The 25,229-nt window shown below is 43.3% G+C and overlaps 2 long non-coding RNA genes across 2 annotated transcripts; one reads left to right on the forward strand and one right to left on the reverse strand.

Moving 5' to 3' along the window:
- Window positions 1-64: 64 nt before the first annotated feature.
- Window positions 65-6,260, forward strand: LOC121821565 (uncharacterized). Its single transcript, XR_006062333.2, has 3 exons — window positions 65-236; window positions 2,076-2,299; window positions 3,700-6,260. It is a non-coding gene; the product is annotated as an uncharacterized LOC121821565 (long non-coding RNA).
- Window positions 3,384-17,077, reverse strand: LOC143268098 (uncharacterized). The gene is made up of 3 exons (XR_013043694.1): window positions 16,954-17,077; window positions 9,452-9,528; window positions 3,384-3,572 (listed from the first exon to the last, which is right to left on the reverse strand). It is a non-coding gene; the product is annotated as an uncharacterized LOC143268098 (long non-coding RNA).
- Between the last annotated feature and the right edge of the window lie 8,152 nt (window positions 17,078-25,229).

A 25,229-nucleotide genomic window follows, 5' to 3' on the forward strand; every position in this document is an offset into this window, starting at 1 on the left:
CCCTCCCCTGCTCCACGGCCCCCACCCCACCCACTTCCACTCTCTGCCAGAGCCAGCCCCACTGGCTCAGGATAAACAGCCCAGAGGCCTCTCCCACGCAAGCGAGGCCCGCTGTGGCTCAGGCCTGCTGGAGGCAGCACAGGGTAGCTAAAAAACCGAGTCGACGATGCTGAGCTCCGGCCTGCCCTGCGGTTACCTTACGCAGGAGTGTGGCTTCGGTAAAGGTCCTGACTCCTGTGAGCCTGTTTCCTCTTTTGGAGAATGATGAGTATCTGATGGCCTGGGGTCTCAAGTTCTTGCACTGGATTCAAAGCCTAACCAGTTAACCCCATAGCCTGACTTCGCTTAATACTATACTCCTGATTCCTTACATACTTTCTCTCTCTCTCTCTCTCTCTCTCTCTCTCTCTCTCTCTCTCTCTCTCTCTCTCTCCCCCCCCACCCATGGATGGGAGAAAATGGGTCTTTTTGCTTTGTCTTCCCAATATTTGTGTGTACCTCTCATGGGTTTTCGTGGTGCTTCGTGAAAGGCCCTTATATGAACGCCCGGCCTATCAAAAGGCACAGTGGTTGTGAAAGTATTTATTATAAAGTATTGAGCTTTGTGCACAAGTAGGCGGCATCGTGAAGCGCCCCTTCATAAAGCATGAAGGGTTGGGACACTCTCAACTTCAGACCCTACACTTAGTTCAAGTCTCACAACCTTTGCCCCACCTGTCCAGGTCTGTATCCTGCATTCCAGACTGGCTTCAAGCCCTCAGGAAAAGGGAAATCTCTAAGCCTTTATTTAGCCTCAGAAGCCTGGTGTTGGAGGCTAAAGGAAACCTATCCCCCATTTCCGCCCTGGAGCCCATGGTTGCCAGATGGCATCACAGTGAATAAGGGGCTCTGAGTTGTCTGCCCTATTTCTGCGTACACGGGCTAGGTTACCATAGCATTTGCAGAAAGGAAAGAAAATCTTGTGACTTTAGTAGTTTCGGCATGGTAATTAGTGCAATTTCAACATTTGGCATTCGAGAACATGGAACCACGCTTTTGAAAAAGTACCTTCATCATGGGTCAGCTACAGCTTGAGACCTTATCTGGGGTCCCAGACTCCTGTATCCATCCTGCAACCGTGATGATGGATGAACCTGCATATCTTAAGACTCTGGGATGCTGTGAGTTCCAAATAAGGAATTTCAGTCTCTGACAGGACAACTCTTTCTAAAACAGGATTCTACGAGATACCAGGTCAGTGACTGGCAAGCACAGCACAGTTAAGTACTGCAGTGTGGCCCGACCTTATGCCTCACATCCCAGAAACAATTTTAAAGGCAAAAGTCTTACTTCCTGATAAAACATTCTCTCCTTCATCCACATATTCATTATGCAAAGATGATGTCTGCAGAGCAGTCTTGGGTTGATCATGAACTGTATTCTAACACCACTATCCACAGAGCCCAATTCAGAATATAAGGTAGGGTCTACCTTGGGTTCCACCCAAAGGGATTTAGTTGCCTGAATGTCAAGAAGACCTTGTTATCTTTATTATGGGCATGGTGCACTGGAAATGCCGCAGGGCAGACTCTGCAGGAACCGTGAGATACAGGGAATGCTAAGCAAGGAGCTGAGAAACTAAGCTTTTGTCTCATTTCTGATGCTCAGTGGAAAGCCTAGAGCAAGTCAACTGTCTGAGAGGAACTGGTTTTCTCAACTGTGTAAGGTTAATGATGTCTCCAGCATTCACCTCCAAAGGTGGTGAATGGAACCAGTCAAGATCCTGGCTATGGCAGTGCTAAATAAGACCTAATATGTTAATAGACAGTACTTCTCCCTCTGGGCTTGTTCTCCTGCCTACTGAACACACACACACACACACACACTGAGTTTTCTCTAGGTTCCTGCAATGTTCACTCCCCCAATTCTGTTATGGCCACTGGACCCTATGCCATTATGGATTACTTTCCAGGAAATCAAGACCTGTGGAGGGGGTGGCGGGTTCCTTCTGGAGAACTACTGCTTCAAGAGACTGTGGAGGAAAGAAGAGAGAGCCATTCATTCTCTCACTATGGTCCCCTCTCCTTCCTTCCCAGGTACAAAGCCAACTGGGCTCTGGGAAGACTGAATAAGTGAACTGGGAAGTCATTTCTCTTCTAGGAACCTTCATCTCTCAAAAATAAAATGAAGAATCCAGACAAAAACAATACCTAAGTTTAGGACAACTATGTAATTTATTACCAATGCAGAAACAGCTCTAAGAACAATATATTATTAGTAATCACACCAAGATGCTTATGGACAGGACCATCCCAAGAAGGTGAGTGCACGCAACAACTTATTGATGGCTACTGCATCCTGCGCTGTCAGAAAAACAAAATAATCCCAAGGAAAGGAAAACTCTGTTCCTTCAGTGTCCTCTTAGCCACTTTTAATGACTCTGTAGATAGTCTTTACACTATTCTTTGTCTTTAAGTGCAAAGTCTAAATTTTAAAAACACTGCATATAACAAGACACATCTACCTCTTTTGGCTTCTGTAAGAAGTGGTTGTTGGTCTTGGTTTTGATTAAAAAAAAAAACTAAGAAAAAACTCAAAGAATCAACCATGTAGAAGTGCAGTTTCTTGATATTGGGCATGTGCTTCTTGTTGGACTATGTTCACAGGGAGGCAGGTGATTCGCTGATGCATTCTGGCTTTATGCAGGACCCTTCCACCTAGAAAGTTCCTTCTTCCTTGACTGTGACACCCAAAGCAGATTCTTTCAAAGAACCCCTGAGGCCTAAGGGTGACTAAAGCCTTAAGAATGGACTATATTGAAAATGAGGAAACCGAAGTCCTAAAAGGCTGTTGTGTATAAAATTACCCATCAGGACCCAGATCTGGGTACAGAATTCAGATCACCAACTCCTTCAGCACTTCCCTGTCTGTCTGTCAGTCACATAGAAGTGTGCATAGGAGAGGAAACAGAATTTATGTCTCCTCATCCCTGTCAGGGACCCAAAAATTATGATCTGGTTCTCTAACGTAAAGGAATTACATGCTATTCCTTCTTTTATCTTGGAAAAAAATGAGAATTAAGGAGTATTTAGGTTTAGAGCAGTGGTTCTCAACCTTCCTAACACTGCAACCCTTTAATACAGTTCTTCATGTTGTGGTGACCCCCAATCATAAAAGTATTTTGTTGCTACTTCATAACTGTAATTTTGCTACTGTTATGAATCATAATATAAATATCTGATATGTAGGATATCTGATATGTGCCCCTTGTGGGGGTTATTACCCCACAGGTTGAGAATCCCTGGCCTAGAGTATTGAAACACACACATACACACACACACACACACACACACACACACACACACACACACACACACTCCAGTAAAGAATTAAATTTAATTCAATTTCCTAGTAGTAAAGCTTCTATAATTCAAAATTCTCACCAGAATCTTGGGGTGCAAAGCAAAAAGGAACTTGCAGCATAGTTGATGGACATTTGGAAAGTAGGGAACTTTGCTTTTGTGTTCTGGTTCAACAACTTTGTAATACAACCTTAGACCATGTCATTTGCCTTCTCCGGGCTTCAACTTCATCTGTAAAGTGAAAGCGTTGGGTTAGGAAATGTCGAAAACCCTACAGTTCTAACTAACAGCCTGTGAGCTCACACCCAAAGCGCTTTTGAGCGGCAATCATGCTCTTCTCTACCCTTTAATCTCACAGGAGTCACGGCCTGGAAGAAGCCTGATCACCACAACTTGCCAGTGAATAAACAGTTGATGCCTTCTGCCTTCTGTTCCTTTTTCCTGCCATCAGTCACCACAAGTGACTACCTGCACCAACTAAAAGAGGCCAAGAACCTGGCCACCTGCCGCAGCACAGACAAGAGACACTGAGTAAATCAGAGGCGTTGACCGTGTGGCTTCATTAGTTGGTTGTCCGTAAATTCATATAGCTCCAGTGATCCTTTCTTGAGGCCTGATCGTTTATTTCCTTTCTTCTTTGCATGTGAAGTGATCACCACTGTAGGGAACTGTTCTTATAAGGTAAAAGGACAACTCTATGACATTCAGCAATGCCACTATGTAGCCTGAATCCTAATTGGTCTTAATAATAAAAACCTGGAGTCAGATATCAGGATGAAATCTGAAAGATCAGAGAAGCAGAGCAGCCAGCCTCTAGAAAGACTTCTACCTCTAGGAATCCTCAGACTGAAAGGGCCCAGCTCCTGGATCCACCACACCTTATTACTTCCTCTCCCCACCCAGCCATATCACTTCCTGTTTCCTCCTTCCAAGTGCTGGGATTAAAGGCATGTGCCTCCCCAGTTTTAGAATCAAAGGCATGAGATCCCAAGTACTGGGATTCAAGATCCTCTAGTGGCTAGCTCTGCACTCTGATCTCCAGGCAAGCTTTATTTATTAAAGCACAAACAAAATATCACCACATCACTATTTATGTCTAAATATTTCTGAAAGTGGAACAAAAAAATCCCCCCAAAACATACACACAAACAGTTTGCTTCATCCTGAGGACCAACAGCCCAGCTTGTGATTCTGAGCTGACGGTTTGGGTCCATACCAGTTCTATCTCTTTCCTTTGGGGCTGGGGTGGAGCCAGGTAGGCTTAGCAGCATTTCTACTTGTTCTGCCCCCACCTGTATCCAGTCTTGCTCTGTCCCACCAGCTAGCTCCCAAATAACGACACAGAGACTTCTTATTAATTATGAAAGCTTGGCCTTTAGCTTAGGCTTCTCTCGAATAACTTTTATAACTTTAATGAACCCATTTCTATTAATCTACATTCTGTCATGCAGATTAATCCTTGTGTCTCTTGCACACCTAGAATCCTCCTCCTATTTCCTTTCCCTGCCTGGAAGTCCCACCTGTATCCCTGTCCAGCTGTTGGCTGTTCAGCTTCTTTATTAAACCAATCACAGCAATATATCTTCACACAGTGTGCATATATCCCACAACACCTGTCCCTGTCTTGCTACACAGAAATTGACATTCTTTGGAAAGCCTGCTCCCTCTGTTTTGTTGGAGACAGACCTTTCCCCCACAGGGAAGGAAGCAACCAGATGTGCCATCATTACATCACATAGCCTTGGTTACAAAGAAATACTCAGGGGCAAATAAGTGACCAAAGTTGAATCTGTCCAACTTCTCCTGGGGATGTTTGCTCTCAGAAAAGATGAGCCTTTTCCTGCGCTGGTTTTGCATGGTTAGTAGCATGTGCACTATGTCAACAATTATCTAGCTGTTCTTTGAATCTTTTATGGTCTTTTAATTAAAAAACAAAAACAAAAACAGAGCCAGATATCAGGGTAAAAGCTGAAAGATCAGAGAAGCAGAACAGCCAGCTACTAGTTCTTACCTCTACGACACCCTCAGCCTAAAGAGAGTGAGTTTCTCGGCCCTGCCGTATTACTTCCTGGGATTAAAGGCACATGTGCTTCCCAAGCAAAGGCATGAGATCTCAAGTGCTGGGATTAAAGGTGTGTGCCACCACTGCCTGACTCTGTTTCTCTTCTATACTGGATCAATCTTATGTAGCCCAGTGTGGCCTAGAACTCACAGAGCTCCAGATGTATCTCTGCCTCCTGAGTGATAGGATTAAAGGTGTGTGCCACCACTGCCTGGCATCTATGTCTAATCTAGTAGCTGGCTCTGCCTCTGATCCTCAGACAAGTTCATTAGGGTACACAATATATCACCATATCTTGGTGATGTACAGAGAGAGCTAGAGGAAATCTGGTGTTATCCAGGCCATGGATACTAGCCAACCTAAAGCAACACTCTTCCATGTTTCTTTTACTAGGGCACTAAACCCCTGCTTTAGTTTAGACTACTTTGAGGTAGGTTGCTGTCATTTGTAACCAAAAGGTGTCTAGCTTCGTGTGGGTTTTTTCTTTCTTAACTTCTCCATAAGACACTGAAACATCAGAGTTGAGAGAACTTCAGATGTGTTCAATTCTATATGGAGGCACTGGCAGAATCTGCTAGAAGCCAAACAAAGAAGTCACTGGACTAGAAGCTAGATTTCTAAATTAGTCCGCAATGTCCCTCCAACACCATTAAATCTAAGCCTCGTGTCAATGTGAATGTCAATTCTGTGTTCAACTGTACAGGAGGTAGGAGAAGCTAATGTCTGAAAAATTGCCTTACCCTGGAATATCTCAGAATTTGCATTTGACACATTTGTATTGTGCTTTTTTTTTAAATAGCACTTTCTGTATGTTTATAATCCCACTGTAAAATGTCTGAGTTCAAATCATTCAAATTCCATTCATTATTTACTAATTAGACTACTTACTTATACTTTTAGGTCTCAGTTTCTACTCTCTCTCTTCCTTTCTGAATAAATGAATGAATGAATGAATGAATGAATGAATAAAAAATAAGGACTTGACTGCTCCTAGGTATGGTTGAGGAGAAGGTTTAATGCAGATGTGAAGGAGAGACAGCCAGAAGCATCTGGAAGGATACAGGCTGAGGGTCAGCAGACTGAACTGAGCCATGAGAGAAGAGAGAGGCAGGGAAAGCAAGAGAGGAAGAAAAGAGAGAGGAGAGAAGGGGGCTAAAAGAGGAATGGCAGACTAAGAGATCCAGCGTGGGCCAGGAGACAAGAGCACCAAGAGACCGAGAGACTGTGTAGGTTGAGTTATACCGGAGGCAGAGACGCTGGGGTAAGGGAAGTGAGCTCAGGAGCTGGGGAGGTTTAAGGAAGGGGCAGGGTATGTCAGTCAAGATGACTGTGACAAGTAATTGTGAGGCTGAGAACCTTGATATGTTAAATGGGCACCTCAGCCCTTTGTCCTGAGTTTCTTTGAGACCTAACATTTTCTTTCTTTCCTTCTTTCTTTTCTTCCTTCCTTCTTTCCTCCTTCTTCTTTCCTTCCTTTCTCCCTTTCTTTCTTTTTTTTATTTTGTTTTGTTTTTTTCAGACAGGATCTCTCTATGTAGCCTTGTTTGTCCTAGAACTCATTATGTAGACTAGGCTGGCCTTGAACTCACAGAAATCTGTCTGTCCCTGTCTTTCCTGTGCTAAGATTTAAGGCATGTGCCACAATGTATGACATACCTCAGTTTCTTCATCTTTCAACCATAAAAACAATGTAGACTTCATAGAACTGTTGCAAGCCTTATTGATAAAACTACTTGTGTATTATATCAAGCCTGCTACACAACATACAGTAGTGTGGACGAATGTTGGTACTTTATGTTCGTTTGAAATATCATCAAGAAACAAGATGTTGTGACTAGAGACATGGCACCATGCTTAAGGGTATTGACTGCTCTTCCAGGGGCCCAGGATTTGGGTCCCAGGACCACCCACATGATGGCTCACAACCATCTGTAACTTCAGTGCCAGGGGACCCAAAACCCTCCCTGAGTTCCACAGGCACCAAACACGTACATGGTGTATATATATATACATGCATGCAGGCAAACACTCATACACATATATTTTTTTTGAAAAGAGAGAAATAAGATGTTTTGATAAGAAAGCCCAGGACCAGAGGGGCTTATCTAGGGAAGCATGGTAGCTGGTTGAAAAACCAGATCCAGCTCAAAACTCACATAATTCTATTTCCTTAACATTTTTCTTTAAAGTTGAGACTTAATGTTTGTATATCTTTATGGTACACAGTATAATAATGTGATATATGTATATAATGAATAATGGCTAAAACAAGGCAATCAAAGCTCTTCCATCTCATCAAACTTTAATTCTTTTATGTGTTGGGAACTTTCATGCTCTTCTGTTTATTTTGAAATACATCATAGTTTGCTATAACCAACAGTTATCCTGCTCTGCTACAGAAAGCCAGAACTAACTGTGTTTATCCAGCGTCTGTCTGTCCATCTGTGCCCTGCCTTCCCCACTCTCTCTTAGCCACTAATACATCCCACTCTTCCACAGGACTAACTACAGTTTCCACAAATGAGGGCAAGTGTGCCAGCTCACATGACTCTCTAAACTGTGCACTACAAGCCAAGATGCAACGTCAAGTTGTGTCTACTTTTTACACAATCATTCATTTTTCTGTCTTTCTTCATGCATTCATGTGCACTTGCTAACTCAGCAAATCCTCCCTGAGCATCACCATTCTCTTCCTTACTAAAGCCTCATCATTCAGAATTATGGGTTCTATCCCCAGCTCTTGACTAGTTCACTACTGAGAACAGTGATAAGTGGCTTCTCTTTAAGCATCAATTTCTCAGGAAACCAGATAAGATGTCTTTAAGGCTTCTTCCAAAACAAGTGCCTATTTGCTGGGAGGACACCAAAATGCGGAGTGACACAGCTCTTGCCTTCTGGGAGCCCATGGTCACATGGAAAAAAACAAAGAAAACAAATTCAACTGTCCTGCACTTGGTTTCTCGTGCTAAAGAATAGCATTTGCCCCTAAAAAAATCATTTTATAATCAAATCAGTGGGATGCGACTCATATTCTGGAGTTATCGGGAGAGCTATTCTCTCATTGTTCTCCCCAAGATGGATGGATGCTCATGTTTGGAGATTTCAAATAAAGCTGAATACTGGTGGGCTTTGGGTTCTGTGAAGGCAGTGCAAGTGTTTTGTTGGGACCGTGGTGAGTTTTTAAAAATTTAAGTCAACATGTAGCAGCTGAGAATTTCCTCATTAAAATTCAGATTTCTGGCTCCCCTTGAAAATTTACAATCTATCAACCCTAGGCCCCAATGTAGATGATGGTAACTGCTATGTTAAGAGCCCCACTTCCATTCTTTTAGAGTAGATGGACCCTTTAAAGATTTATTTAAGTTGTGTCTGTGTGTATGTGTGTGCGGGTGGCCCCGGAGGCCAGAGAGAGCATCAGATGTCCTGGAACTGGACTTGTAGGTAGCTGGGATCTCACTGACCTGAGTTCTGGGAACTGAGCTCAGGTCCTCTGCGAGATCAGCAAGCACTCCTCAACACTGAACCATCTCCCTAGTCCTACCCCAGATCCCTACTTGATAATCCAGGGACAACGTCAAACGTACTGCATGGAAAACAAGATGTTTATATTTCCTCCAAAAGTTGAGGGCAGTGCTTCTCCATCTGTGAGTCGAGACCCCTTAGAGGGCATCAGATGACCTTTTCACAAGGGGCGCACATCAGACATTCTGCCTACCAGATATTTATATTACGATTCATAACAGTAGCAAAATTACAGTTATGAAGCATCCACAAAATGCTTTTATGGTGGGGGGGTCACCACAACATGAGGAACTGTATCCACACATCACAGCACTGGGAAGTTGAGAACCACTGGTCCCTAGTATTCCACCACCACTAAGTTCCTCCCACCCAGTTCCCCAGCTGAAAGCTTTGCCCCTGAGTCCTGCTCAATCTCCTCTCCCCACCCGGAAGTAAGTGTTATGTGACCAACTCCCAAATTTTCCTTAAAAGGTCTAGTTCCCTGCTACCCAACCCAACAACCCCAAATAGGGCTGTTAACTCTCACCTAGAGGCCTGTTGGTCTGTTTTCTGCTTGCCCGCTCAGCTTCTCATACTCCCTTTCCCGAAGACATCCAGAGGGATCTTGGAAGAACATAAATTAGATCATTTACTTCCTTGTTCCTTACCATCCCAGGGCTTCCTGCTGATCTCCAAAGTCCCATACCCCACGTTGTCTGGCACTTAGGCCTCCAGTCTTTCTTTTACGTCTCAAGTTTAAGGTCTTTATAGTCTCCCTGCTCTTGCTCACCGTGGAGTATCTGCCAGGGTTTTCTTTCCTTCTTTTCCTTTGTCTTTGAATATTTGTCATGATCATTTCCTTCAGAAATTCTTCAGAATATCATTAAAATCTTTTCTGCCGGGCGGTGGTGGCGCACGCCTTTAATCCCAGCACTCGGGAGGCAGAGGCAGGCGGATCTCTGTGAGTTTGAGGCCAGCCTGGTCTCCAAAGCGAGCTCCAGGAAAGGCACAAAGCTACCCAGAGAAACCCTGCCTTGAAAAACCAAAAAAAAAAAAAAAAAAAAAAAAAAAAAGTAAAATCTTCTCTACCCACCCTGTGTAACAGTGATTCCCCATTCCATCAGCCTGCTAGTCTCTCTCTCTCTCTCTCTCTCTCTCTCTCTCTCTCTCTCTCTCTCTCTCTCTCTCTCTCGTTTTCACTCTCATTCTCTCTCTCTCAATTTAATAATTGAATGAACGAAGTTAAGGGTAAAGCAAAGAACTTTGATAATTCAAGTGTTTTCTTCTGGCTCTAACATCTTTGCAAGCCTGTAGGCTTGAGGGGATATTTTCATACTTCCTGAACAGGAATAAATGAATGGATAAAGAAGGCACCAGCATTGTAGCTGGGGAGGCTCCCCGGAGGAAGTGACAGATATGCTGAGATTTTTCAGTGCTCAGAATTGCTTAGCAGAAAGCATTTGTTATCTTTCAAAATCTAAGCTTCATTTCAATTGCCAACTGCTCTACTGCGCTTAAAATGTCATTGTGTTTGGAAGAACTTGATGGGCACACTTTTCAGGAATATCTATCTTCTAAACTACATTGTCCTTAAATGACAGTGACTGTGGGAAGGGCGGAGGGGCGTGCACACAAGTGTGTGTGTGTGTGTGTGTGTGTGTGTGTGTGTGTGTGTGTGTGTGTGTGCTGATTACCGGGTTCCTTTCAACACAGATAAGAGCTTGCAGAATTTGCCCAGAGGCCCACTGACTTGACTCCCTTCACTGGCTCCATATCTGTAGGAAGAGGGATCTGTTCCACACCTCACCGAAGACACACTTAGGACAGGAAATGAGTCATCTGTGTCCCTCAGGACCTCTCACAGGTTGGACTACACTAAATGTGAAACATTATGCCGGAACAAAGTCATGACATGTTTGTTCCTTCCCACACTGTGCGACATTTCACAACCCCGTAGTTCTTTGCCCTGAAGCTTTCACAGGTCTGCAAATATCACCATTCTGAGCCTCTTGGGCCATAAGGGGGACTCTGAGCCCAGAGAAGATAAGTGCCTGGTCCGTGTTTACACAGAACCATGACTCTCCATGGAGTCAGCATTCAATAACTACCCTGAACCCAGTTACATGTTCTATAGCAACATGTAAACTTGTTGTGGAATACTAGCTGAAGATGTGCTACATTTATTTATGCTGTGGAGTATTTGTTCCATGATGCAAAGATGTGTTGCATTCTTTTATGTTTCATTTGTTTAACTCTGTAAAGCTGTGTTACTTTGTCTGCCTAAAACACCTGATTGATCTAATAAAGAGCTGAACCTCCAATAGCTAGGTAAGAGAGGGATAGGCAGGACTGCCAGGCAGAGAGAATAAATAGGGGGAGAAATCTAGGCTCAGGAGAAGAAAAAAGAGGAGTGAGAAAAGGAGAAAGGGAGGAGGATGCCAGGGGCCACCCACCCAGTCCAGCCACAGAGTAAGAAGGAAAGAAAGACATATAGAATAAAGAAAGGTTTAAAAAAAAAAAAAAAAGCCCAGAGGCAAACCATAGTTAAAGAGAAACGTAATAATTTAAGTTAGAAAAGCTGGCTAGAAGCAAGCCAAGCTAAGGCCGGCATTCATAAATAAGAATAAGTCTCCATGTATTTATTTGGAAGTTGGGTGGTAGTTCCCCCCGCCAAAAAAAAAAAAAAAAAAAAAAAAAAAACTACATAAGCTAATTGCTAAAACTCATTATATTTTTTTTTTGTTTAGGCTCATATGTAATTTGGTAATTTATTAAAGACTGTGTGTAGTTGGAAAGAATAGTTTTATCAAGTGAGCTACAGTAACATGGAGGTTCCTCAGTATCCCAAAGGAATCGGCTCAAAACACTAAAAGGAGTCATTGCATGAAGAACAATGAAAACCCATGCCTACTTATAACAAGAGGGAAATGTCATTTGAACTATCTGTAAAGTACTATGTCATTTTAAACAAGCCAGACAATGAATCATTCTCATTTTCTATCTATGGGTAAGATGATTTATCATTTTTGGTAACTTCAAATCTGTTTTTAAAAACCATACAAGGAATTCCACCAGTCTGTGAGTGGTGACATGAATCTTGTTGACTGCAGGAGAGCATTAACTCAAAAGACAATGAGGCGGATTTGCGGGGGGGGAGGGGGGGTGCTTTATCGATTGCCAAGTCAACACCTGGGGCTTCAAGAGCAACTTCAGCATTTCAAAGCAGGTACATGGAAAAATGATGGTGCTTGATGGCCAGCGGAAATCTTTGGCTCCTTTCCTGTAGCTCAATCCTAAATTAGTCTTAATCATAAAAACCTGGAGTCAGATATTGAGGGTGAAAGCTGAAAGATCAGAGAAGCAAAGCAGCCAGCCACCACAGACTTCTCACCTCTACAGAATCTCAGACTGACTGCATAGGTGATCCTGTCTCTATGAATCCCCAGACTGAATGGGCCAGCAGATCCTGTCTCTGCCCACCTTATAATTTGTCTCCACCTCCCTAACACTGGGATCAAAGGCATGTGCCACCCGAGTGCTGGGATCAAAGGCATGAGATCCCAAGTGCTGGGATTAAAGAGTGAGCCACCACTGCCTGGCTCTGTTTCTCTTTTAGACTGATTCAATCTCATGTAACCCAGGGTAGCATTGAACTCCTGATCTTCCTGCTTCCTTCTCCCAAGTGCTGGGATTAAAGATGTGTGTCACCACCACCTGGCTTCTATGGTTAACTAGTGGCTAGCTCCGCCCTCTGATCTCCAGGCAAGCTTTATTTGTCAGAACACAAACAAAGTATCATCCAACACTTCCCTATATTTATACTCAGTCTGAGAAGATACAAAGGACCCCTCAAATTGTAGCAAGTATTAGAAACAAAATATGGCTCCTTATAGTTCCCTTTTTCCTTGCTCTGTCTCTGCTGTATTATGCTCCCACTTGTGTCCAAGAACAGAGTTGAAATAGTCAGGACTTCTTTTTCAGAGTCCACTGCGAAACAGCTTTGACCAATGGTCCTCACACTTGGAGTGTCTAGAAGATGCCTGAGGGATCTTTTCTAGAGCCGCTTCTGGAGTATTGAATTTCCTAAGTATGGGAGAACACCCATGAACCAGCACTCCAGAACTTTTGCATGCCCAGTTCATCCTGACACACTAGACGTGGAATAAAGCTCTCAGACCCTGCCAGCCTTCACCTGCTCTTTCTCCTTGTTGGTTTCTCCACAGGTGAATAGAAGACACTGGTCCAGGATCCTCTCTGAGCTTCAGCCCTGATTCAGGCAACAGAGCTTTCATGACTTGGGAATTGGCTGTCCCTTGCCTCCAGTTGCCTTGGTAGTTCAAATAGGCCATGTGCTTCCAGAAACATTTGACTCAAAGATAGTTCATTTATGCAGAACACAATGTGAAGTGTGTGGCGGCTGAGGGCTCCCAGCTGGTTCCCCCATCCTGCACACCACCCACAGTGTTCTGTGACTTACTGTCGTCTACACCAAGCCCATACACAATCACATGTCCTTAAGCAGGACCTCTGCAATCCACTTCCTGTCCCAAGCAGGAATGTCCGGGAAGTGGACTGACTCTATTAAAACATTTCCTTCTTATATCTGGAAAGCATCACACCTACTTCCTCTAGCTCACCCCACAGGATGATGCTCCAAGTTAATCAAGTTGAAATGCTCAGAAGAAATAAACCCTGGAAAGAGAGTGACCTTTTAAAGATGGGGACAAAATGCAGAAGAGGGGTTCCTTTCCTTTAGTTGGGTGTTTTAATGAATCCGTACAGCAAATATAATTTTTTTCTTTAACATTTGCAAATCCTTAAAACTGTGATAGCTTGATCATATTCATAAAGCTCTGATTCCTCTAAGACATAAATCTTCTGGTTCTTTTCAATGCCCCCAAACTAAAACTTGTCCTGGCAATAACTTTCCCTATCTATAATTGCCCATCATTCCCTGCTGGATACAGGTGTTCTCACCTGGCCCTTTCCAAGGTTGAAGACTTCCATAAATCCCTAGCTTTTACATGTTGACTCTGGACTAATTTACCTGTTTATCTATCTATCTATCTATCTATCTGGATGGATGGATGGATGGATGGATGGATGGATGGATGGATGGATGGATGGATGGATGTTTTGCCTGCATTTATGTCTCCATACCACATGCACATTCCTCTTCCATGGAAGTCAGAAGAAGGTGTCAGATCCCCTGGGACTGGAGGTACAAATGGTTGTGAGCTGCCATGTGGGCGTGGGGAGTTGAACCCGGTCCTCTGGAAGAGCAGTCCACACTCTTAACCCCTGACCATCTCTCTGGAACCCCTGGATTGCTTCTCTGAAGGTTTCTCGAGCCTTGTATTTTAAGATCCAACAGTTAGTACACTTTTTTCTTCATCTCCTTCAAATATGTCTTTTATTTCTACATCCTTCGTGAGGTAACAAGGTAAAGCTATCAGCTAAGGCACAAAATATCTGTCTACAGAGGAAAACCCACAAACTGTCCAAGACAGTTCTCCAAGTTCACTGGCATCCTTACTGGCCGAGAGCTGCTAGCAGCTGACTGAGCCCAATCAGGTTTCTTTGGCTCTCATTGACTAGAATATGCACTAGCCCTCTAGTTTCTGGTGAAACTCTGGTGATATGATGTGATATTTGCTTCCAGGAGAAGTTGAGTTATAATGAGCCAGCACTGTTCAATGGGATCTACGAGAAGTTAATGTCTTTTCTTGAAAAGGTTATGGTCAGCAAGAGATGATATTCAATGCTCCCAAATGGGGTTGATATTATTGCAGAGAAGACAAAGAAATGTGGCCCGTTCTTTAGCTTCTAGACCTTGACCACCAGTACAGCCCATTGTATAGCAGATTTGTAGTAGACCTTTACTGTCAATGCGGCCCATTGCATGGTGTTTTCAACCTTTATTGTCAACATGGCCTATCATCTGAGACATTTCCGTTAGGCATTTGGAAACACAGAAAGCGGTGTCGTCATGCCCCACTGGTCTTGCCTTGAGATCAACCCCCCTTTGGGTGGCAGTGCCCACCTTTCCTTTAGGAAACCATTTCGCCATAAGTCTCTAGTTCCCTTTTATCTGTAAAAACTGACAGCAGATGATGTCTGAGATAAGTCTTACACTCTTGAAAATTTAGAGAAGAAATGGCCCTTCATTTCCACTAGAGTTGTTGCCAGCCAGATTGCCACCATGAGGTACTCACACCCTAGTGGTTTGTGTAAGAAGAGCCCCCAAAGGTTTGTGACTTGAATGCTTAGTCACCGGGGAGTGGAACTCTCGTAGGATTTGAAGGATTAAGAGGTGTGGCCTTGTTGGAGGAAGAAGTGTGTCACTGGGGGTAGATTTTGATATTTTCAAAAGACCATACCAGGCCCAATCCTAGTCTCTCTCTCTCTCTCTCTCTCTCTCTCTCTCTCTCTCTCTCTCTCTCTCTCTCTCTCTCTCTCTCTCTCTCTCTCTCTGTGTGTGTGTGTCTGTCTGTCTGTCTGTCTGTCTGTCTGTCTCTGTCTTTCTCTGTGTCTCTGTCTCTGTCTCTGTCTGTCTCTCTCTCTCTGTGTCAGGCTACAGATCAGGATGTAGCTCACAGCTACTGCTCCAGAGCCTGCCTGCATGTTGCTCTGTTTCCCACCATGGTGATAATGCACTAAGCCTGTGAAACTGTAAGCCAGCCCCAATTAACAGATTTCTTCCATAAGAACTGCATTGGACATGGTGTCTATCTATTCCCAGCAATAGATCAGTGACTAAGACAAGGGGTATGTCCCAGCAGTAACCTACAGGGGAGCAAAAAATGAGAACTGGAGGGCAGAGACCAATACCAGTCCAGAGTAGAATGTCAGGTGAAGCCAGCTCTATCTCCAGAAGTATCTTTTCTTCTTTTCTTTTCTTTCTTTTCCTTTCTTTTTGCTGTGGAATAATCCTTTTGTACAATGTAAAGGTTTGTCACTCAAATTAGTTTAATAAAAAGCTGACTGGCCAGTAGCCAGGCAGGAATTATAGATGGGGCAACCAAACTAAGGACACTGGGGAGGAGGAGGAGGAGGGAGGAGTCAGGGGAGTCTCCAGCCAGATGCAGAGGAAGCAGGACATGCACAAAATGAGGTAATGAGCCATGAGTCACATGTAGAACTTAGATAAGAAATATGGGTAAATTTAAGTTGTAAGAGCTAGTTAGTAATAAGCCCGAGCTATTGACTGAGCATTTATAATTAATTTTAAGTCTCTGTGTCAGTTATTTGGGAACTGGTGGGCAGATAAGAAAAGTCCACCAACATCTTTTCTTCTCTTCCAGGCAATTTTAGTTGGACTATTGTCTTTCACAGCCAAAATAATTCTATTCAATGGCCCCACTTCAGACATTACTGACTAAATACACATCTGTACACCAATGAGCCTTAGTTGGACATAAGTAACCAACCATGAGAATAATCAAACCTAAACCTCAAACTCTTCAGATAGCTGATTATTGAGAGCTTGTCATGAAAGAAAAAAAATTCCCAGGACCTATAAGAAGCAAGATATTTCTGCTTGTCCCACTGTCTTCACAGACTATAGGCAACCAAGAAGCAAGCCTGGTTAATTAAAGAGGCATGTAGAAAGTATTAAGAGTCCTTGGAAAGTACGAAATGATGCCATGAATGTTCAAGAAAGAGAAACTTCCAGAAGGCATTCTTAGAAGGCCTCACATAGAAAAAGGCTCACTGGAGTTGAGCCTTGAAGAACTGAGTCATAGATGGGCCTCGTGGTCTAGTGGTGAGCAGCTTAAGCTCAACGGGATGCCAGGTGGATGCCAACCCAGGCTCCGGATGGAAGAGAAGAACAGCTGTTACTGGCTCCCTGGCCACTGCCAATGGACACCTGGAGCCCTCCCTTGGAGATGGGCCTCTGGCTGTCCACAGGCGTGAGAGGGGCATGATCAGACAAGGGCTCCCCACCTGTAGAGTCATCTCACGGCAGCCAGAAATCACAAAAACAGGTATCACAGAATCGCAAACTGGCAAAGCTGGCAGGTACTCCGGGGTTTGATAGATGGGTACCTGGAAACCTGAAGAGGTCAGCGACGCGTCGTCTTCAGACCAGCCCTGCAAAGTCACGCCCGGGCCCCGGTCTCCGCAGAACCGACTGACAGTCAAGTAAAGCAAAGTCTCCATTCCAGTCCCCAGCCCCCACCCCCTTGCGGTGGCCCGGGGTGGGGGTGGGGGGAGGTGGGGGTGGGGATTCCAGAATTGTAGTTCTGCAGTGCTGTCTTTTAAGTGGCCCTGGATGTTAAGGGAATTTGACTTCTTGTGCTAAGTCACATAGGTATGGAAGACTTGCATTGTCTCCTTAGCAAGCACCATCAAAGCCCCGCAAGAAAGCCCTGGCTGCGCATGCGTTCCTTCAGCCTGGGTGGAAATATGGATCCTATCTCGTGGTGGCAACGTGGCAATCTGGTTCTAAGTGCTTGCCAAAATTTTCCTCCAGGGGCCGTAATGCAGCATAACCAATAGAGAAATAAATATGCATATAAGAAAGTCCACCTGTGTTGGAAGTCTTTTCCCCAAAGCATGTGGAGGGTCCTGAGTGGGGTGGAAAGAAACCCCACCCCAAAGCCTAATCACGCTCCTCTTCTTTGTGAAGACTTTGCTATTACCATCCATTTCCTTTTATCGAAAACTAGGGAGCCAGGTGGCGGTGGCGCATGCCTTTAATCCCAGCACTCAGGAGGCAGAGCCAAGTAGATCTTTGTGAGTTCAAGGCCTGGTCTACAGCAAGATCCAGGACACGCACCAAAACTACACAGAGAAACCCTGTCCCAAAAAAACCCAAAAACAAAAAACAAAACAAAAAAAAAAAACTAGGGATAAGATGTTTTAATGCTTTCGGTTTGCTACGTTGGCCATCACTCTGCTTTCCTCTCATTTGAACCCCTCCACTGTGACCTTTGCTCGCTTCCTGTGTGCAGCTGGAGTTTTCTCCAGTCCTGCCTGGTCCACGGTCAGGACAAATCTCTCTCACCTGCCAGTCCCGCAGCCACTTAGACCAACCAAGTAAACACACAAAGACTTATATTGCTTACAAACTGTATGGCCATAGCAGGCTTCTTGTTATCTAGTTCTTATATCTTAAATTAACCCATATCTATTAGTCAATAAGTTGCCATGTGGCTTGTGGCTTACCAGTACTTTACATCTCACTTTCCATTGCGGTGGCTGGCAGCATCTCTCTGCCTCAGCTTTCCACTTCCCAGAATTATCCTCTCTCCTTGTCCTGCCTGTACTTCCTGCCTGGCTACTGGCCAATCAGTGGTTTATTTATCAGCCAATCAGAGTAACACATTTAACACACAGAGCATCCCACAGCACCTGTGCTTCCCATTTCTGGTTCCCTGTCTCCCCTCATGGAGTTCCTCATTGGCTCTCATGTCACACATATACCTTTAGTCTCTTTTCCCTCCCCTCCTCCTGACTGGAGGTCTCTTCTCCTCTTCACAGGTCCCTGTTTACTTTCATGTTCTACACTAGGAGAGAAAGCACACCTCTGTCTACAGCGATACCTAGCCACCCCACCAATGGTTTCCCGTGCTGTAGAAGCTCTGTAATGGAATGGAATCCATTTGCCAGGGGTGGGGGTTATTCCTCGTGCCTTTGGGTTCTTTTTCACGGTAGGCCTTCCCTATGCCGAGATCTTGATGTGTTTTAAGTTTCAGGTCCTGCACTCATGTGTTTAATTCATTCGAATTCATTTTCAGTGCTGTGAGAAAGATTCTGTCTCGTTCTCCACAGGTAGAGATCCAGTATTCCCACCACTTGTTGATGAGGCTCTTTTCCTCTAATCTATGCCTTGGGCACCTCTGTTCAAAATTAGATATCCGTAGCTCTGTGTGCTTATTTCTGAGCTCCACGTCCCATTGGTCTGCATGTTGGCTTTGGTCTCCCGGTGTCCTGCTGGATTTGTTACTATAGCTCTCTAGTGTGGCTGGAGCTCAGGCACTGCGATGTCTTACACATTGTTCTTTTTCTTTAGGGCAGTTGCAGCTTCCCAATGAACTGTACGATTATTTTTCTGTTTCTGTAACGAATATAACTGGAGCTGGGCGGTGGTGGCACATGCCTTTAATCCCAGCACTCTGGGAGAGCCAGGCGGATCTCTGTGAATTCAAGGCCAACCTGGGCTACAGAGTGAGTTCCAGGAAAGGTGCAAAGTTACACAGAGAGACCCTGTCTTGGGGGAAAAAAAAAAGAATATAACTGGAATTTTGATAGAGGTTATGCTGAATCTGTAGATTGTGTTTAGAGGTGCAGCCACTTTTGCAATATTGACTCACCAATACATGAGCATCAGATGTCTTTTCTTCCTTTAGCGTATTCAATTGCTCTCTCCCGTCTTAACGCTTCCATTGAAGGAGTCTTTCACCTTCTTAGTTAGGTATATTCCTAGGAATTCTGTGTAATTTTTTTTTAAATTGCTCTGAATGAGATTTTTTTTTATTTGTTATTAGCAAGGTAGTTATTACTACAGAGAAGGACTATTGATTTCTGTGTGTTCATTTTTTTTCAGCTACTTTAATGAAAGTGTTTTGAGTCGTCGGGTGGAGTGATGTGGGACATTTAACAGTCAGACCATGTCACCTGCCACCAGGGTTTTTTTTTTTTTTTTCTTCTTCTTCTTCTTCTTCCTTTCTATCCCTTTTAATTCTTTCTCTTGTTTTATTGTGCTAGTTAAGACTTTGAGCATTATACCAAATAAGAGTGATGAGAGCAGACACCATTTCCTTGGTCTGACTTCAGGAGAAACATTTTCAGTTTTTCTCCACTTTGTATAACATCTATAGGTTTGCTGTATATAGATAGTCTTTATTATTTTGATGTATGTTCCTGATTTCTTCTGGTCTTTTATTGGGAAATAATGTTGAACTTTATCAAAGGCTTTTTTTTGTATCTATTAAGATCATTCTGGGATTTCTGTTAAGTCTACTTATATGTTCAATTACATATATTAACTTACATGCTGAACAACCCCTGGACCCCAAGGACCTGGATCATGATATAGCATTTTGTAATGTGCTCTTGACTCTGATTTATAATAATTTATTGAGAGTATTTATCAGAAAGACTTGTCTACTGTTTTATTTCTTCATTTTGTTCTCGCCAGTTTTGGTAACAGGGCAATCTTGGTTTTTGAATGAGTTCCTAGTTCTCTTCCCCTTCCTATCCGGGGATGCTGTTTGAGGTGGATTGGTGTTAGCTCTGAAAATGAATTCAGCAGTGAATCTCTCAGTCCTGGGGCTTCCTTTATGGGAAGAGGTATTATTACTGCTTCAGTCTCATTGCTTGTTAAAGATCTGTTTACATTGCTTGTGTCTTCTTGATTTAATTTTGGTGTCTCATATGTGCCTATGAATTTATCCATTTCTTATGGGTTTGCCTGTTTTAGAGGCCGTACATTTTCAAAGTGTTACTTAATGATCCCTGGCTTTTTGTTACTGCACCCTTGTCGTCTCCAGTTTTCACTTGGAGAATTGTTTTTGGTCAGTTTGGCTAGGGGTTTGCCAATCTTGTTTATCTTTCCAATGGACTTAGTTTTGCTTGACCAGTTCTGTGTACTCTATTGAATGCTGTCCTGATCTTTATTGTCATGTGTTACCTGATGCCCTGGGCTGTGGCAGCTTCTTGTTTTTCTAAAGTCATGAGTTGCATCATCAAGTGTCTGTTAGCATTAGCTGTCAACTTGACACGGCTTAGAATCGCCAGAAAAAGAATACCAATTGGGTAATTGTTTTCATCAAGCTGGTCTATGGACATATCTGTCATGGATTGTTTTAATCACTTTAATTGATTTAAGAGGGCCAAGCCCACTGTGGGGGACACTGTTGTATGGGCAAGGGCTCCTGGGCTGTAAGAAAAGGTGACGAAGGTCTGGAGACCAGAGTTCAGTTCTCAGCACCCATGTCAGTGGCTTCCAATGCCTATAATTCCAACTCCAGAGGATCTGACAGCCTCCTGTGGCCTCTGGGGGCACCCACATACATGTTTACAAACAAACACAGAGCACACACTTACGTATAAAATTAAAACAAAATAAAATAAGAAAACTAGATGAGCATAAGCCTGTGGGTGAGCCAGAGAGGAAGCCCATGAATGAGCCAGCAAGCAGCTTGCCTCCGTGGCTCCTGCCTCCTGGTTTCTGCCTTGAATTCCTAACCCAACTTCTTTCAATAGTTCATTGTGAAGCATAAGCCAAATAAGCCTTTCTCTCCTCTAAAGTGCTTTTGGTCATGGTGTTTTATCAAAGCAGCAGAGAAGTGACTAATACAGTTGGGTTATTTATTGGGGATCTCTCTGGTATTTTCTAAGTACAAGCACTCACAGCTAAAATCTTCAGAGTCAAAACAGCCTTACCTGTGCCCTAAGGGTTCCAAGAGGCTGTATGTTCATTTTCACTTGTTCTGGGAGCATTTTCATTATCTAACTGGCTCACTGTTTATTGAAGTATATACCATTTAGTTTCCATATATTTTGTAGTTTCTCTTGTTATTGACTTCTATTTTTTGTTATTTGTTTATTTTTGATCATTTTATTTTATGTGTATACGTGTTTTGTGTGTATGCATGTCTGTGCACCATGTGTGTGCCTGGTGACCTGGAAGTCAGAAGAGGAAAGACATCAATTCCCCTGGAACTGGAGTCTCAGACAGTTGTGAGCTGCTGCCGTGTGGGTGCTGGGTCTGGGTCCTCTGCAAGATCAAGAGCTCTTAACTGAGCAACCTCTCCAGCCTTTGACTTTCAATCCACCATGTTCTTAGAAGATACAAGAAATCACTTTAATTTTTATTTGTTGAGACATACTTTATAACCTACAGTGCGGTCTATTTTAGGAAGTCCATGAACTGCCAAGGAAAAAATATTTATTTTATTTCTACAGTATGTTTAATGATGAAGTTTTTTGTTGCCCTTCCATATGAATGACCCATTTATAGATGAGAGAGGGGTATTGAAGTCAACTACTACTATTGAATCAGGACCTGCTATGACTGTTGGCTTCTTATAAAATTGAGTATCTCAACATATGGTGCATATATATTTAGAATCAGTATGTAATGGCCTTCTGTATCTATTCTGACTAGTTTTGGTTAGAAGTCCAATTTATTGATTGCAATAGCTGTGGCAGCATGTTTCTAGATCCATTTTGCTTGGAAAATTGATTTCTATCCTTTGACTCTCAACTTATGAGTGCGATTTTATTAGAGACAATGGACGATTATGTCTAGGCAGCCACTCTATGTCTCTTTATCGGTGGGTTGAGGATGTGTATACTTGAGATTTTAGTGAGAGATGTTTACTAATCCCTGTGACTCTGTTGGTTGTTTTTTCTTGCGGCTAGATTTTTGTTTCTTCTTTCCTTCCTCCCCGTTAGCACGAGGGGGTTTCTCATTTACTGTTCAGATATCTCTCCCCTTTGTTCATCCCTCCCTCCCACAGGATGTATCCTTTCCTTTGTTCCCATCACCAACATTGACGGTTTTCTCTCCCTTTTGCGCTTAGCATCCCCTTATGAATCTTCTGCCGTCAAGTTTGGTTGTCATGACCTGCACCAGTTTGTGCTTGTCTTAAAATGCCCTTATTTCTCGGCCAATTTTAAAGAATAGCTTTGCTGGATTTGGCAATCTTGGTTAGCAGTGATTTACTTTCAAGACTTAAAATATATTGGTCTATGTTTTCCTGGCTTTTAGAGTTGTTTGTGAGAGAGATGATATTATTCTGATGTGTCTGTCTTTGTAGGTGAGTTGGCATTTTTCCTGCACAGCTTTTAAAAATTATTTGCTTTGTATTCTTCACATCTTAGAATGTTCCAGAGAAGACCTCATGGTGTCTATTGTGTTTGGACATCCATTCCTCTAGGTTCAGGGATATTTTTGCCACAATTTCATGAAATAGTTTCCCTACTCTTTTAGTGTTTGTCTCAGTTTCTTTTTCCAGCCTCTGGATTCTTAGATCCAGTCTCTTGAGACTATCCCAGAGTTCTTGAATGTTGTGGTCATGCCCTTTTTTTTTTTTTCACTTGATGTTTGAGTGAAGCATTTCCTCAATCTTGTTCTCCATCTGGAATACTCTTTCTTTTGCCTAGATGACGTTATTGGTGATTTCCACTGTGTTTTTTTTTTCCCCCTTCATTTACTCAATTGAGTTTTTTCATTTCCAAAATTTCTATTTTTCAAAAACCTCAGTTTCTCAGTTTCCTTCTTGATTTTTTCTTCCATATTGCTCACCTTTTCACCTATATTGCTTATCTTCTCATTCCTTTTGACAACTTCTGTTCTATGTTGCTGATTTTCACATCAGGTCCTGGCTTGAATTCATTTGCTTGTTTGTATCCTCCTTAAGGTTATTCATAATTTTTACTAGTAAACTTTTGACGTCTTCACGCAGTATTTGACCTCTTTTAGTGTGCTCTAATTCAATAGTTAAAGGGTTGTGATCTTTTGGAGGAATCCCATCCCTTGTCATTTCATATCTTGTGTTTCTGAGCTGTGATCTTTGCATCTGTTGGCTATCTCATCTACTTTGATTTGAGGACCTTCTTATTGAGTAATCTGCTCTTGAGGGCTCACTCTCCAGTACCAGTCAGTGAGGAGAAAGCAAACTGTTAGAATGGCATTGGTATCAAATGGCAAGAAATAAAGGTATAGACTTAAAATCAATTAATGGTCATTGGCATCACCAATGACCACAGGCCAGAAGACGGGAAAGCTGATGCAGAGCATGCCTCCTGGCCCCCTCTGTCTGGCAAGGCTTACCCTTCATGCAATGTGTCTTTGGCTCTGCACTCATAAGGTATCCTGTCACTACTTTTGAACATTTCTCAATCACTTCCTCTTTTTCCTCTTCAAATACAGTGTATTTTCTCATGTTTTGATTTCCTTCCTCACCAGGTCACACAGAGGCAGTGTCTAGTCTACTGTCTCACCTGGAAGTCCTCTACATCCATTTTCATAATACTACCTCACCAGCCTTTTGAAGCATGTCAGACAGAACTTTATGATGAAAAAAAAAATTCCCAGGAAAGTAACTGAGACTTTTAGATAGGGAACAACCTGTCCCCAAATCCCAATCTGAGTGGAGAGCTGGAGCAACCAGAACCTATGCTATCTCACTGGTGGCCACATTCTTTTGGCCCATAGTCAGCCCCCATCCACCACTAGCACCAGTGAATGAGGAGATGCCAGGGCCATTTTGTGAATGATTAGGGGCCTGAGGCATAAGGTTTGTCCTGTTTCATGACTCATACCTGACATTCAGCAAAGGACTGATTGGAGGGGATGCTATAGAGGAAACACACCCAAGTCATTAAGTAACAAATAGGCTCATTAACTGTCTTACATACTAATAGTTCGTGCATATTGGTTATATTTCATCTAACAGTGGACATGAGACCACATCTAAACCTTCATCCTTTTCTGATGAGCATGCATCCAAATAGGAAAAACACAGTCTTGCAGAAAAGTAACTGCTCACACCCAACAACAACAGCTGAGGTGCAGCTAGGTACAAAGTGCTCTGGAAGCCCAGAGGACGAGGATATGACTAAGCCTCCCTCCCTTGTGATCAAGCCTGCTGCCCTCTGGGCTGCGAGCTTCCCAAGGGTAGCAGGGACTGGCATGACTCATCGTTATCAAACATAGCACAAGGAACATCTGAGATCACCTGCTAATGCCTGCTGAATAAACTCTCCAGGAGGAGTCATGAAGTGACTCTGGGCCATGTAATTGAGGTTGCAAATCTCCCCAAGTCCCCTGTCCCATGACAAGGACCCCAGCCATCAAGGCCGCTGCTTTGGCCTGTGATCAGAATCAGCTGGCCTGGAGGCCTCTCTCACCTGCCACAGTTATCTTGAAAGGCAGAGCGAGATCAAGGCTCCGCAGTCACAGTAGGCCAGCTCATCCATCAGGACTCCAGCACCTCACCTTGAACAAGGAAGATAAGAGAGTAAAATACCACCTGACAAAGCCTTATCATCTGATAATACAACTTCAGTTTTTCCATTAAAGTAACTGAGAGCCATAGTCCTGCACTCTGGCTGATAAAGAGATCACAGGAAACAAAGCTATTAATTTTTATCTCTGCTCTGCAATAGCAGATTGGAGTGAGTACAATATACCCGGGGCTGGGGGGAGGGGGTACTTTTCCTAACAGTCTGACTCGGTTATGTTCTCTTCCTACTCCTTGTTTATTTCTCCCATTCTGTGTCAAGACCTCGAGGAGTTTCTTATTGCAGAGGTATTCAATGCACACTATCACCAGCACATAAATCATAAATCTTCCTGTTTTCCATGC

Source organism: Peromyscus maniculatus, chromosome 12, assembly GCF_049852395.1.
Source record: "Peromyscus maniculatus bairdii isolate BWxNUB_F1_BW_parent chromosome 12, HU_Pman_BW_mat_3.1, whole genome shotgun sequence".
NCBI lineage: Eukaryota > Metazoa > Chordata > Mammalia > Rodentia > Cricetidae > Peromyscus > Peromyscus maniculatus.